Below are 16,661 nucleotides of genomic sequence, written 5' to 3' on the forward strand. Positions count from 1 at the left end.
ACAAATAGAACTACCATACGATCCAGCAATCCCACTACTGGGCATATACCCTGAGAAAACCATAGTTCAAAAAGAGTCATGTACCAAAATGTTCATTGCAGCTCTATTTACAATAGCCAGGACATGGAAGCAACCTAAATGTCCATCGACAGATGAATGGATAAAGAAGATGTGGCACATATATACAATGGAATATTACTCAGCCATAAAAAGAAATGAAATGAAGGTATTTGTAATGAGGTGGATGGAGTTAGAGTCTGTCATACAGAGTGAAGTAAGTCAGAAAGAGAAAAACAAATACAGTATGCTAACACATATATACGGAATCTAAGGAAAAAAAAAAAAAAAAAAAAAGGCCATGAAGAACCTAGTGGCAAGACGGGAATAAAGACACAGACCTACTAGAGAATGGACTTGAGGATATGGGGAGGGGGTGGGGTGAGATGTGACAGGGTGAGAGAGTGTCATGGACATATATACGCTACCAAATGTAAAATAGATAGCTAGTGGGAAGCAGCCGCATAGCACAGGGAGATCAGCTCGGTGCTTTGTGACCACCTAGAGGGGTGGGTTGGGGAGGGTGGGAGGGAGGGAGATGCAAGAGGGAAGAGAAATGGGAACATATTGTATATGTATAACTGATTAACTTTGTTATAAAGCAGAAGCTAACACACCATTGTAAGGCAATTATACTTCAATAAAGATGTTTAAAAAAAAAATACTTCATTAAAAATATTTTATCTTGTTTACTGAGATTTTTGGTACACGCCCTTCAATCTGGCACCTCATCTTAATCCCAGCCCTATCTCCAGGTACATTTATAAGTATCACTGAAAAAAGATGACTGAAAAGCTGTAACTATAGATTGAAATAATCTACCTCAACAACAAAAAGTGCATGTTCTATTACACCATAGCATATTAAGCTAATGAGTTCTTATGTCACACTTCTAAATCTAAATCTTAACTTCACAACTTAAGCAACATCACAAGGATGATTACTGCAGCATAATTTAGAGAAGATGTCTCTCAACTTGGAGATTATTGTTAGAAATACTATAGATACATTACAAAGAATTAACTCTATAACCATAAACCTGGCAGCATTTCCATGATATAGTACGTAACTGAGAAAAACAATTCAAAGTATATCAGTATTATGCTAATATTGTAAAATTAATGATAATAAATCATTGTGATCATACACATATCTATACAACAATGTGTAACATTTTAACAAGTTATATTTGAAGAGAAAAGGAGGAAGGAAAGGTGGAAATAAGTCAAATTTCTAAATGACATTTTAAAATAAATGTCCATACAGAGCATGCATGTTATGATTTCATTTATATAAGTGTAAATGTGTTTGAATATGGTATTGAAGAGATACTTGAAATGATGGTCACAAAAATGTTAACAGTGATGACATCAAAGTTGTGGGAATTAAGGTAAATGTTTTCCAAGTAAATGTTGAATTTTTTCACAATTAATATATATTATTTCTATGACCAAAAATTTTAAATATTTTATAAGATCACATAGCAGCAACTGCATTTGAGTTTCAAAAATGAATTTGAGGTCTTTGTTCAGAATGACAGACTGAGCATGAGCTGTAATTCACTTAGTATTAAAAAATAAACATTAAATGCATAATTATATACTCTGTTGAAAAAGGAAAAATGTTTTGTGTGTGTGGTGAGGATGCAGAGCTCTTGACACTGGTTGTTCATGGGAAGCTTCTCTCAGAGAAGAATATTTAAGGGTAAACAGAAGTATGAGGAGGAGCCAACCATATATTTTTGTGACAAGAATAGTTGGAAAAGAACTGTCCAAATAGAAATAAGCACATGTGCAAAGATCAGAAATCCTGAGGGAGAAAAGAGAAGCTGACCAGAGATTTGTATAGCCAGAGAACAATGAGAAGTCTGGACTTTGGGAAGAATGGGCAGGGCCAGATCCCCCAAGGTACCTGTGGACTTGCTAAGGAGTTTAGTTTTTTGTTTGTTTGTTTGAGTTTAGATGCTATTAGAAGAGCAATGGTAAATCAGTAAGCCGATTTAACTGGAGAACAAATGAACTTCAGTTTGTGTTTTGAAAAGAGTATTCCAGCAGCTATGTAAATACCAGACTGGAAGGCAGAAGTAGTGGACGCTGAGAACCTACAAAGGAGGCTATCACAGTACCCAAGTGGGAAGTTATGGTGACTTGCTCAGAGATTGACGTCAGTGTGAAGGGAATGATGCAGACAACACCAAGGTATATTTTGGAGTTAACCCTGAAAAGACTTACTGATATTCAGGTGTAAAAGGGATAGAAAGTATTAAGTATAATGCCTACGCTTGTCACTTCAATGAATCCTTGTCTGATTTATGGAGAGAGAAGGAAATGGAAAAGAAACAGCTTTAGAGTCATTGGGAATGAGGCAGGTGGGCAAAGGAAACTGAGAATTATATTTTGGGTATGGTAAGTAGAAGATACCAAAAAGATGGCTCAGTACATGAATGTAGAGTTCAGAGAAAGGTCACGGTTTATTTGTTTTTGTAATCTCCCAATGGCTAAAAACTAATTTTGTTTTACAAGTTCATAACATTTTACTTGGAAATTTTACCTGTAGAAAGTTATATTTAGGAAATAAAAAAGTGGACATAAATTCATTTATAATAGTTTCATCATACATGATAGCAAAGAAATTAGGTGAATGTGCATAAATAATAAACGATACTACAAAGAAAAGTCAGACAGGATTTGGTGACTTGTTAGATGGTGCTAAGGGCATTGTTTTATGATAAAGTTAGTATTACAAGCTAGAGCTGAAGAAAAATGTATTATAGAAGGCTCTTTGTACTTTTTCCTTCCTTCTGTTGTTTATACCTATGATAAACAATATATTTACATATTTTAATACCATGTTTCAGAAAAATATAAAAACTTTGTATAAAATTAAAACACATAAGGGTTTGTTCTTTTAAGTAGCATTTGGAAATGAATTTTTATAATACTATTTGCATAAAAATAACTTGAAATATAGAAATACTTCAAAATGACAAAAGTTAATTATCTTATTTTTTTATCCATTCATCCACCCTGTCTTTTGATTGGAACATTTAGTCCATTTACATTTAAAGTAAATGTATAAAGTATATGTATATGTATAGCTGATTTGCTTTGTTATAAAGCAGAAACTAACAGACCATTGTAAAGCAATTATACCCCAATAAAGATGTTAAAAAAAATAAAAATAAAAATAAATAAAAGGTGACAACTGCAAAAATAATAAAATATTTAAAAAATAAATGTTGATAGGTATGTAATTATTTACATTTTGTTACTTGTGTTCTGATTGTTTTTGTAGCTCTTCTCTGTTCCTTTCTGCTTCTCTTTTTATCTTCCCTTGTGATTTGATGACTTTCTTTAGTGTTATGTCTACATTTCTTTTTCTTTATTTTTTGTATATCTGTTATAGTTTTTTGTTTTGTGGTTACCATGAAGGTCATACGTAACAACCTATGTATATAGCAGTCTATTTTAAGTTGATAGTGACTTAAATTTGTGTGCATTCTCAAAGCAGCACATTTCTACTGCCCCTCCATCATTTAATGCTTTTGATGTCATATTTTACAGCTTTTTATTTTGTGTGACTCAACTATTTTAGGGATAAATGATTTCACTGTACTTGTCTTTTAACCTTCATGCTAATTTTATAGATGTTTGATCCACTACCTTTGCTGTATGTTTGCTTTTATCGTGAGATTTTTTTCTTTCATAAGTTTCTTGTTTCCAGCTATGGCCTTTTCTTTTCCATTTAAAGAAGTCCCTTTAAGGTCAATCCCCTCAGCTTCCACCACCATGACCCCTCTGCCAGCACTCCAGCACAACCTTGGGCCGGCAATCCTCTGTGGGAGGGAGCAAAGCGGCCAGTGGCTGGAAGGGTAGCTGATGGGGACAATGGGAACAGCAGTGGGGCAGCCTGTGGTCCTGCATACTAGAAAGTGACATCTCCATGGGGCCAGCCTGTAATACCCACGCATTCTAAGGTGAACAGCAAATTCTGTGTTTATCAGAACACTTCCACTGCTGTACTGAGGGCACACGCATTTTCAGTGGGACTTGAAATTCCTGGAGAACTGCTTTTGGTAAAAAGCTGGCAACAATTTCTTTAATATCCATGTCTTAATTTTCTGTTTCGTTGTGTTTCAGAAAGACATCAAGAAACTATGAACAACTTTGGTAATGAACAGTTTGACTGCCATTTCCTGAATAAAGGCTTTACTGCAAGGACATTCTGGACCAAAAAAAAATTAATGAAATTTCTCGTTCTGATAATAAGACTGCCTTCTATGTTGTAGACCTGGGAGACATTCTAAAGAAATAACTGAGATTGTTAAAAGCTCTTCCTGTGGTCATCCCCTTTTATGCAGTCAAATGCAATGATAGCAGAACCACAGTGAAGACCTTAGCTTCCATCAGAACAGGATTTGACTGTGCCTGCATGACCGAAATACAATTGGTGCTGAGTCTCAGGGTGCCTCCAGAGACATGCGAATTCTTGTAAACAAGTGTCTCAGATTAAGTATGTTGCTGATAATGGAATCCAGATGATGACTTTTGATAGTGAAGTTGAGTTGATGAAAGTTGCCAGGGCACATCCAAAGGCAAAGTTGGTTTTGTGTGTTGCCACTGATGATTCCAAAGCAGTCTGTCACCTCAGTGTGAAATTTGGCACCAGAGTCAAAATTAGCAGGCTCCTTTTGGAATGGACAAAAGAGCTAAATATTGACTTCATTGGTGTCAGCTTCCACATGGAAAATGTCTGTACTGATCCTGAGACTTTCATGCAAGCCGTCTCTGATGCCTGCTGTGTCTTTGACATGGTAGCTGAGGTTTATTTCCACATGTATTTGCTTGATGTTGGTGGTAGCTTTTCCGGATCTGAGGATGTTGTGTTTGAGCTGATTCCTTCAGGCATGCTGGTGGGTGGGATTGGCTACAAAGCCCAGCCTCAACTACTGCTGTTATGCTGGTGGGAGGGACTAGCCCCCAGCCAGCTGTCTATGAGACCTGGCTGTAACTGCTGCAGGTGTGCTGATAATGCAGGGCTGGGCCCTGAATGACTGGCTGCAAGGCCTGATGACATTTGTCACAGGAACGCTGGTGTCGGGGGTTGGCCAGAGTGGGAGCTACTTTGGAGGGAGACCAGTGCTGGCAGAGGTTACCCACCATGTGGAGCAAGGCTGGCTCCCTGGAGCAGAAGCCACTTTGAAGAGGCACTAGTCCTGACCAGGGTGGCCTGCCAGGTTGGGGGGAGTCACTTAGGAGGAACTGGCCAGGGTGGGTGGTTTGGGTGGGGGAGTCCTCAGGGGAATGCCGGGAAAGAGCACATGGTGTTAGGTTGATGAAGAGTGAGAGAAATGGTACCCACCAGCACCAGGCAAGCTAGGCAGAAGGACTGTTCCAAAAAAATGGAGCCTGCCAGCATATTTGTCCATGGAGAAAGTCCCACCAGATCCCTGCCCTTCTGGCACACTCCCTAAAATTAGCAAATGAATCTCCTTCTTATATGACCTGGATGTTTTTTCAAGCTGTTGCCCCTGTGCTGGGACTTGGAGCAAGTAAGTTTGTGTGTGAGCCCTTCAAGAGTAGAGTCTTGGCTTCCCACAACCCTCAGGCTCTCCCAAATATAAGCCCTATATTTTTCAAAGGCAGAAGTATGGGGGCTCATCTTCCAGTGCAAGTCTCCCCTGGTAGGGAGCCCAACATGGGGCTAGACCCCTTGCTCTTCGGGAGACTTCTGCAGGTCCTTAATTGGAGGAAATCTGTCCTGCTAGTCTTCAGGTTGTTCTCAGAGATAGTTGTTCTATATGTAGTTGTAGTTTCCGTAAGTTCTTGGGATAACGTGAGCTCAGGATCTTCCTACTCCACCTTCTTGATCCAGACACTCTAGTATCTCATTTTTTTAATTTCTCTTTTTTATTACCAGTTAGGTTAACCTTTTTTATAATGTATTTATTAGCCCATGCATTTTTAATTGTGAATGTACTTGTGAATCAATGTTGATTTTTCTCTTTTTTTTAAACTTTTGATCCCCTTCACTCATTTCTCCTACCCCCACCTCTTGCCTCCAGCAAACACCAATCTGTTGTCTTTATCTATGAGCTTGGTTTTTTATTTTGTTTTGTTATTTTTTATTTCACATATAAGATAGATCAGATGGTATTTGTCTTTCTCTGTCTGACTTATTTCACTTAGCACACTACTCTCTTGAGCCCAAAGCATGGAGAAGAGTTCCCTTGTTGTTTGTGTTCGATGTATATATGGGTTTTTTTTGACATATTAAAAATATAGGCACTCACTTTTATTTATAAGTGCTATTATGCCATTTGTTGGAATAAGGGTATCCTAGTGCAGTGCCTTGATCATAGGAGGCTCCAATAGCCAGAAGTAAGTGCATAAGTAATTTGGGAAGCAAAAATACAGAACTAAGAACCAGTGGCCTTGGCACAGCCATGATGCTTTGAAGAAATGGAGAAACTGTCTTGGGTTATTTGCAGAGGTACTCTTCAGATGTCATCAGAAACTGTTTCCATGAGAGCAACTTCCACACTATGACAGATGAAAAAGATAGTCACCCAGCAACACAACCTCAAAAGGCATGACAGAAATTTGTCACATACCCAAGAAGAAGGCAGACATAGAAGTGAGAAGTCCTTCAATTACCATCCTACTCCTGCCTCACAAAGCCACAAGGACAGAAGAGCCACAGCCAAGAGCCCTGCCACCCTCTGCACCATGCTGCATTTCATCAGTTGAGACTGCTTTAATTCCACTTCCTATAGAGACTAGAAGAATAATTTCTGAATCAGTACATATTTTTATTTCCTATGAAAATTTATAGAACTTATATGAGGGTTTTTTTTAAATGTACAGCTTTGGGACTAAACTAAAAAATATTCTTATGTTTCATTTAAATCAACAAAGGCCACTTGTGCTTATAAGATATAGTTTGAAAGATCATGAACTGGAAAGGATTTTGGCAAGTACGGATAAAACCTGATTCTATACTTATTTGGAATTCAGCACTAATCTTTCATAATCTAATGCAAATAAACATCTATTGAAATACAAGTAAAATGATACACTCAGTTTCTACTGTAAAACTTAGAGTTTGGCAGCTTGTTAACTACAAAGGAAAAAAGATTACTAGAAGCTTTTTAAATAATTGAAAGAAGTAATGGATGCCATAAGCCTCCTCAAATTGTGTAAAAGATTTATAGTTTGATCTGCCAAATGATAACTGGCAGACTATTAAACTGCGTGAAAAATGAGATATGTTATTTTCTGCATAATGTAACTTGCATAACAATGAAAAGTGTTTGTTAAGGAATGCTTCTGCTTTAGTTCTTGTTCACTCCCTTTAACTCCAGAAAGTGTGTTTAATGTAAACCCTTATATTGATATTATGCTGACCATCTTCATGTAGTACTATGAACTGTTTAGACTAAGCACTAGACTCAGAGTAAAATGTATTTAAATACAGTACCAGAGTATTCATTACTTTGCTGTATGACTGCAGACAGCTCTGTCTTTGGACAGACCCCCAACTCTCCAATTTATCTTGATAACTAACATAACTTGCTATTGAGTATAAACTTCATTGGATAAAAAATCAAGCTCTCATTACGGTTTCCCATGATATCTTTGACAGCACCACACAGTGATGGCAATTTTGATATATAATATAATCCATTTTACCAAAAACATTTATTGAGGGTTCCACATGTGTTTAGAGCCATTCTAAGAGCTTTACTCATTTAATCTTCTCATGAACCTAAAGACTAGATCCTATTATGAACCGCTCTTAGGAAAAGGGGAAATTGAGCCAGAGAGGTGTTATGTAACTTATCCAAGGTCAAAGCTGCTAAAGTGTGGAGTCTATATTTTATGCCAGGCAGTTTGACTCAAGAGAGATCAAACCTAAGGCCAAATGGATAATGCTCTAGGCACACTCTGTTTACCTCTTGAGGATCAGACTCTGTCCTAAGCACTTTGCACACAATAACTCATTACATTTAGTAATGAAAATAAAAACAAAAATAAAGAAATGGGACCTAATTAAACTTAAAAGCTTTTGCACAGCCAAGGAAACCATAAACAAGATGAAAAGACAACACTCAGAATGGGAGAAAATATTTGCCAGTGAAGCAACAGACAAAGGATTAATCTACAAAATATATAAACAGCTCATGGAGTTCAATATCAATAAAACAACCCAATCAAAAAATGGGCAGAAGACCTAAATAGACATCTCTCCAAGGAGGACATACAGATGGCCAAGGGGCACAAGAAAGGATGTTCAACATCACTGATTATTAGAGAAATGCAAATCAAAACTACAATGAGGTATCACCTCACACCAGTCAGAATGGCCATCATCAAAAAATCTACAAACAGTACATGCTGGAGAGGGTGTGGAGAAAAGGGAACCGTCTTGCACTGTTGGTGAGAATGTAAATTGATACAACCTCTATGGAGAACAGTATGGAGGTTCCTTAAAAAACTAAAAATAGTACCATATGACCCAGCAATCCAATTACTAGGCATATACTCTGAGAAAACCATAATTCAAAAGGATACATGTACCCCAATATTCGTTGCAGCACTATTTACAATAGCCAGGACATGGAAACAACCTAAATGTCCATTGACAGATGAACAGATAAAGAAGATGTGGTACCTATATACAATGGAATATTACTCAGCCATAAAAAGGAATGAAATTGGGTCATTTGTAGAGATGTGGTTAGACCAAGAGTCTGTCATACAGAGTGAAGTAAGCCAGAAAGAGGAAAAACAAATATTGTATATTAACACATATATGTGGAATCTAGAAAAATGGTACAGATGAACATATTTGCAAGGCAGGAATAGAGACACAGACAGAGAGAAAGGACATGTGGACACAGTGGGAGAGGAGAGGGTTGGACAAACTGGGAGACTAAGAATGATATATATACAGTACCATACGTAAAATAGGTAGCTAGTGGGAACATGCTATAAAGCACAGGAAGCTTAGCTCAGTGTTCTGTGACAACCTAGATGGGTGAGGTAGGGGGGTGGGAGGGAGGTCCAAGAGGAAGGGAATATATGTATACATATAGCTGACTCACTTCATTGTACAGCAGAAACTAACACAACATTGTAAAGCAATTATACTCCATTAAAGAAAAGTTAAAAAAAAAAAAACCTATTACACAGAATTAACCCAATTTTAGAACTTAAAAAACAAAAAAGTATCAGAAGTTTAGTAACTTGCTTATAGTCATATTATGCAATAATTAGTGAATCCTGAATCCATCTGCCTGATTCAAAAGCCCGTGCTACTGACAAGGAGACTGTATGGCCAGCTTCAGTTTACTCCAACTTTATGAGTTGTATTAAATAGAGAAATCACAGCTATTTACCCAAGTCAAACTTTTTTTTTCTTTTTCTTTTTTTTGGATTTCAAAAATCAAATAGACTGCACAGTAAAAGGAAAAATAGACAAATGTGCTAGGAATGAAAATATATCAGTTATACAGACTCCAAAATTACAACCAAACCCTCAGGGTGTTGAAATCCCTCTGACCTGCCTGAGCTTGGTTAAGAGGAAGACTGGCACTGGGAGTCTATTCAAGCCTCCAGGCAAAGCTCCCTGTGTATAGGCACTTCAAAAAGGAGATGGGGAAGGACAAGAGAAGAACATCAATAATTTTTTTTTTTTTTTATGTCAGCCAAAGCACTCTCTACTGCATGCTGCAGAATGCAAAAGAAATCAACTGTATCTCTATATGTAGTCAGTTATCAATGATTCCAGGTAACAGTGCAGCCATAATGTGGGGTACCAATGTATCTCTTAACTTTGACCAAGATGGTCACCTTATCACTGTTACTTTTGGCCTGCATTCTGCAATTACAGCTGACATCAAGTCACCAACTTGTGTTAAGGTTTTTCTTCCATGTTGTTTCCCACTAGGTAAGCTCCATATTTATTTTTCTATTTTCAGATTTTTCGGAATGTATATATATGTACACAGAAAAGAATTATTTTTGCATAAATTATTCAAAGCCAGCCAGACAGACCAATAATAAAAAAACTGATTAGAAAAGAAATACTATTGTTAATCAACTTTAAAGCTCAGAAATCAAATGATACATAAACAATTGCTGATAACTCTGCAACATTAACTTGCTTTTTGAAGTGGATTGATTTTTAAGATAATGTTCATCTGCTGGTACATCTGCCATTAAAACTCATGGATACAGAGGCTTTCTCTAAGCTTTACTATCCAAATAACTCCCCCTATGCAAGGGGCCACAAACTCATTTAGCTCTGTACCTTAGACTTCAAAGTAAGTGATTTTCATCAAATTCTAGATCTTGGACCACTTCCTTCCCCCAAATGCATGTAGAAAATAAGTATATTCTTCCTTTTTTTACTTACTTCCTGACTAGAATTCTAGCAGGGAACTGCGTTTCTGACTCATAATTGCTATAGCAGTATGCTTCTGAATTTGACCTTTGATAGAGAAACAAAAAGAGAATGACAGCACCATGATTTTCTATTCTTTATTCCCATAACAGACTGAAAAACCCCAACCCTGATTAAAATTAAATTTAAAAGGCATTACACAGCAACATTCTTTGAATATATATACCCCTGCAAAAAATAATTTCAATAGCAAACCACAAAGACATATCTATGTGTCTGATTTCAAGTGTATTTTATCAGATACATTTAAACTATCATGGGAATAATTATGAAGCAAACAAATTATTAGTTGCAAAACAAGTGGAAACTCTTCAGTTTCATTTGTAAAATAATGGTAATATTATTCACCTTAAAGAGCTATCATGAGGATTAAATGAGACCATGTGTGCAAAGTATTTAACATAGTGCTGGTACACACTGGGCACATAACAAGTGTTAAGTATTGATACTGAGTAGGACTGTTACCCACACGGTCTCCTTAAGAGTGACTGACACTATGACTCCAAGTACCACTAAATATGAACAGCTTCCACGTGTGCATTTCTAGACTATAAATGTCTCTGAACTTCAGAAAAATATATATGTAACAACTGTACATCTCTACTTGGATGTTTCTAAAGCATGCGCAGCTCAGTGTGCTGGAAATAGAGTTTTACATTTTCATCAAACCAAATATAATTCACCTCCATTCAAAAATCTGTGAGTTGTCCTAGATTTTCTCTCTTTTACATCACACACATAATGTCTCCTGTTGATTGAACTTTCTAAGTATATTCCATGTCTATATCTCCTTATCCATATTACCACTGCCATTGGTGTAGTTCAAGATCTGACCATTTCTTGCCTGGATTCCTGCCATCTTTTTTAATTGGTTTTTCAGCTTCCATGTGTGCCCCCTTCAGCATATCTTCTACACTGCCACTAAAGCTGCCAAATGCAAATCTGACCATGTTACTCACTGGTAAAATACTTCAGTGACTCCCAATTACCTACAGAATAGAGATCAAATTCTTTAATGTCTGGATCTCTTGGAAGACAATAAATATCACCTTCTTACCTGCCAAATTGGAAAGATAATAAGAAATAAAATACAAGAATGAGAAATAGGTAACTAAAACACCTCCTTTATTACTGATGAAGCTATGATGAATATATAGTTTATACTAGCAGTCAAGTGTGTCTCTTAACCTTGAATCCTATAATCAGAAAATTTACCCTCCCAGCCCCAGGCTAAACTAGAGCAAGTCTTCCCACCCTGGAGAAGGTGCTCCCTGCTGGCAGTACACTTCAAGAGGAACAATGGTTTCCCCTAGGAGTTTTACAGTTTCAGGTCTTATGTTTAAGTCTTTAATCCATTTTGAGTTGATTTTTGTGTATGGTTTAATATAAGTATACAATTTCATTCTTTTGGATGTGGATATCCAGTTGTCCCAACAATATATGTTGAAGAGACTATCCTTTGAGTATTCTTGGTTCCCTTGTTGACTGGTGATGTACACCTGAGTTTATTTTTGGGCTCTCTATTCTGTTGCATTGGTCTATATGTCTGTCTTTATGCCAGATATTAGTCTGGCAATGACTTCTTGGATATGACACCAAAAGCATAGGCAACAAAAACAAAAAATAGATTAGTGGGACCGCATCAAATCAAAAAGCTTCTACAAAGCAAAGAATGATGAACACAATAAAAAGGCAACCTATGGAATGGGAGAAAATATTTGCAAACTATATACCTGAGAAAAGGTTAATAACCAAAACACACGAGGAACCCCTCCAACTTAATAGTAAAAAAATAAATGACACAATTTTTAAAAATGGGCAGAGGACTTGAATAGGCATTTCTCAAAGAAGATATACAAATGGTCAACAGTCACATGAAAAGATACTCAACATGACTAATCATCAGAGAAATGTAAATCAAAACCACAATGAGATGTCACCTCACACTTGTTAGGATGGCTGTTACCAACAAAACAAAACAAAACAACAACAACAAAAAAAGAAATGACAGGTGTTGATGAGGATGTAGAGAAATTGTGCACTGTTGGTGGAAATTTAAATGGTGCAGTCACTATGGAAAACAGTATGGAGTTTCCCCAAAAGATTAAAAATAGTAATACCATATGATCCAGCAATCCTAATTATGGATATTTATCCAAAACAAATGAAATAACTGTCTCAAAGAGATATCTGCCTTCCCATGTTCCCAGAATTATTCACAGTAGCCAAGATGTGGAAGCAACTTATTATCCATCAATGGGTGAATGGATAAAGAAAATGTAGTATACATATCAAATGAAAATATGTAGTATACATATTAGCCCTGAAAAAAGGAAGAAAATACTGCCATATTTGGCAATATGGATTAATCTTGAGGACATTATGCTAAGTGAAATAAACCACTCATTGAAGGATATACTGCATGATACCACTTATATGAGTTATCTAAAATAGTCAAACACATAAAAACAGAGAGTAGAATGGTGGTTTCTCGGGGCCGAGGGGAGGGGGAAATGGGGAGTTGCTTTTCAATAGGTATAAAATTTCAGTTATGCAAGATAATTAGCTTTTAGATATCTGCTGTATAGCATTGATTCTATAGTTGACAATACTGTGTTTTGCACTTAAAATTTGTAAAGAAAATAGATCTTTGCCACAGTGAAAAATCTTATGACAGTGAAAAAAAATTAAGTTTAAAAAGAGGAGGAATGGTAAAGATATGCCAATACTTCCATTTAAATATATCTAAATTTACCTCTCAAAGAGGTGGTTCCACACAACCTCCTTAGAGTAGAGTAAGTTAGTAAGTCTGGGTATGTCACCCGGTGGAGCTCCTGTCACTTGGAAGAAAAATCAGGTATGCTCTTCCCTAACAAGGAGTCTGGCAGACCAAGGCCTTTGTGATCTGACCTCTAGCAGCTACTCCTATAGCCTCATCCTCTGACACTCCCTGTCACTCAGTGTAAGTTCTGCTATCAATTTCAAAGTGTGTTTCATAGATTGATAAAAGGTTATAAACCAAAAAAAAAAAAAAAAGGATGGTAATAGAGGAAATTCTGTGATCAAGCAATTTTGCAAAGTGCTGGATCAGATAAAGAGCTTTCTTCACTGTAGGTATTTTCAGATCCTTTAATATGCTAATGGATATTGTGACTTTCCAGGAAGGGGATAGACAATACACGTGTTACCAGATCATCTTTCAGGATGTTTTCTGAGGCATACTTTGGAAAATGCTACTGTAGTAAAAACATTCCACTCACAGTTCTGAATATATCTTGTTCTCTCATGTCTCTAAACCACTGGACATGATGTCCCCACTGCTTCCGGTCCTTAACCAACTCCCCACAGCTCTTTAAGACTAGATCCAAGAATCACCTCTTTAACCTTTTTCAGTCCTTAGACTTTCTTCCTTATTTTCCTACTTCTGTATTTCTTTAGAGCTTCAGACTCTTACAGTCATATGAATTTTCACTTTGTATTACTGTTGGTTTCATTTGATTTTCCATCTTACCAAATTGAAGATACTAGAGTTTAGAAAATATTTTATCTTTGTATCTTAAAATGTTAGGCATTTGCTAAATCACTGTAGAAAGAAGAATGCACTCGGACTTGGGTGTCAGTTCTAATTTAACATGATGCTCTGTGCCTGCTACCTGCTTCGCACACAACCCTTGTCTCAACCCCCTGCCCAGTGCCAAATTCCAGTCATCCTGAACTTAATTCCGCTCAGCCCTGTTTCTTTTCTCTCTGGCTTTCCCATATACTGTTCTCTCTTTCTGGAACCCCCTAAAGCTTCTGTCCACTGAACCCCTTATTTATTTTTCATGCATTTTAGTCCTTCTAAGATCTCCCATAATGAGATAAGATGACCTTGTACGCGTCTCAAAGTCCAGTTTATCTATCTCCAACATATGTTATTGCAATTGCTTATTTAATTGTATATTCTATGTAAATGCAGGGACCATGTCTATCTTGCTCATTAATATGTCTCCATTGCTTAGCACAGTATCTGATACATTGTAGGTGAGTAACAACTAGTCATTAAATGAATGAACAATTAGTTATGCTTCTCACCCAGGCTCCAGATAATAGTCTGAAATTTTATGACATTTATTTAATCAATGTCCCACTACACTGTCTGTTTTTAGGTAAGGTGATAGATGCATATTTTACTTTTACTTTTCTTTTTCCTTATTCCCAATGCTTCTGTCTATAATTTGTCACCTGTATGCTGGGACATGACTTACAAATCAGTCCCTACTTCTTCCATGTCATGCCGCAGTCTTTCACTACAAATTATAGCTTAAAGTTTCCTCAGGTTAACTAGAGCATACAAAAGGCTGAGAAACTCTGCAATGGCTTGTTTCCATTGACATTAAAATAGTAGGTCACACTATATCCAGAAAATCCATGTGGAAATGGCAGTCTGATATATTTCTTCAGAGAGCAAAACAATTACAGACAAGCAATTTTCTTTCCCAAGGGACTAGTAAAATGCTTTGCCCATGTCATCTTCCAATATTTTATGTTGTGGTGAGTGACTACACCTTTTCTATCCAATTAGACAGACCTTCAACAAGCTGAATAGTAAATAGCTAACCAGTCAAGTTAGAAACATATGTGAGCATATAACCCTGAACCACTGTTTTTCAAAATTGACCACATACAGGAAAGCTATGGAATACCCTCCTCAACAAATGTGAAGGAAATCCTATTAATATATTTATTATCCGTTCATCTAGTGTTTATTGGAAATTGTTTTGATATTATTTTAAATAAGGAACATGGTTAGGTTAAAAACCTTAAAGGGGGCAAAACTAATAGGACACAGTTTCCTGAAACCACAACGGTTCCCACAAAGCAAAAATATACTGCTTTATTTAAACTTGAGACCTTATTTTTTATTATTTTCTCCTGTAACATACGTTTATTAATGAAAATTTGTGAAATAAAATTCATCTGAAAACCCACTATAGAAATGTTAGAACCATGTGGGGCTGGAATTATGTGTACGTATTTGGAATACATAGCGAATAGGCGATTTAGTATGGAAGGTGGTTGAGAGTTATCAACCTGGAGCCTTCTTGACAAGTAATATAGGATTAGTTCTATACAAAATAGTGAATTAAGTGAAATTTTGGTTATCCTAATTTCCAAAATGTCTCCTTAGCCTTCTTCTTTAGCTAAACCTTAATAATTCCTTCCTTCTGTAATTACACTTATATCTCCACCCACCCATGCCATGGCCAACTCCAGATTCTCCCCACATCGATTCACCCTGCATATAACTCACAGATTTTCTTTTTCAAAATAAATGTGATGGTGTCAGTCTTCACATTAAACACATTTAAATCTGCTATTGTCAACTCTTTGATATACGTACTAGGTCTTTGATATTCTAACCTTGACTTCTCTAACCTAATTTTTCAGGGTTTAAATAAGACAAAGAAAATGAACTCACTGAAGCTTTAGAAATAGTTATTGTAATAATAACTATTATTATAATGATGAAGATGTTAGATAAATCTTTAAATTAAAAAAAAATTCCAATTATTAAAGTGAAAATAATATGACCTTGGATGAAAATTTCCAACGTACAAAAAGATATACAGAATATGACCCACACTCTCCCAACCAAAGTTAACCACTATTAATACGTTGTAATACAGCTTTCCACAATCTGTTTTTCATACGTACTTATGTAGTCTAAATTAACAAAGGTATTTAATTTAAAAGGGGCAGAAAAACATTTATGATAATTTAAACAATGAGAGTGTATGGGGCACAGAAATATATATGAAAAGTACATGATAAACAGTAATTTGTGTATTTCCCCACCTCATAGTGGTTCCCTCATACTTAGTAATTACCTAGGGAATGTATTCAATATAAGCATCCTCCAATGTGGCTAGGGGACCATGCATTGGGCATATGTGACTGTGGTAGGTAGAGACTGTATATTTCCTTTCCTTGATTTTAATTTTCTTTATGGCACTTAACACCATTACGATGGTCTCAATGTTTGTGTCCCCCCAAATTTCACATGTTGGAGTTCTAAATCCCAATGTGATGGTGTCAGAGATGAGGCCTTTGGAAGGTGCTTAAGTCATGAGGATGGAGCCATACTACACTTTTTT

At 36.4% G+C, this 16,661-nt stretch overlaps 1 protein-coding gene and 1 pseudogene across 1 annotated transcript in view; one reads left to right on the top strand and one right to left on the bottom strand.

Annotated features, from left to right (window-relative positions):
* The window catches only part of CNBD1 (cyclic nucleotide binding domain containing 1), a 414,652-nt gene that overhangs the window by 142,522 nt on the left and 255,469 nt on the right, over positions 1-16,661 (bottom strand). The gene's annotated exons all lie outside the window — the stretch shown is intronic.
* LOC132352082 (ornithine decarboxylase-like) lies at positions 4,214-5,110 on the top strand (annotated as a pseudogene).

Source organism: Balaenoptera ricei, chromosome 17, assembly GCF_028023285.1.
Source record: "Balaenoptera ricei isolate mBalRic1 chromosome 17, mBalRic1.hap2, whole genome shotgun sequence".
NCBI classification, from domain to species: Eukaryota; Metazoa; Chordata; class Mammalia; order Artiodactyla; family Balaenopteridae; genus Balaenoptera; species Balaenoptera ricei.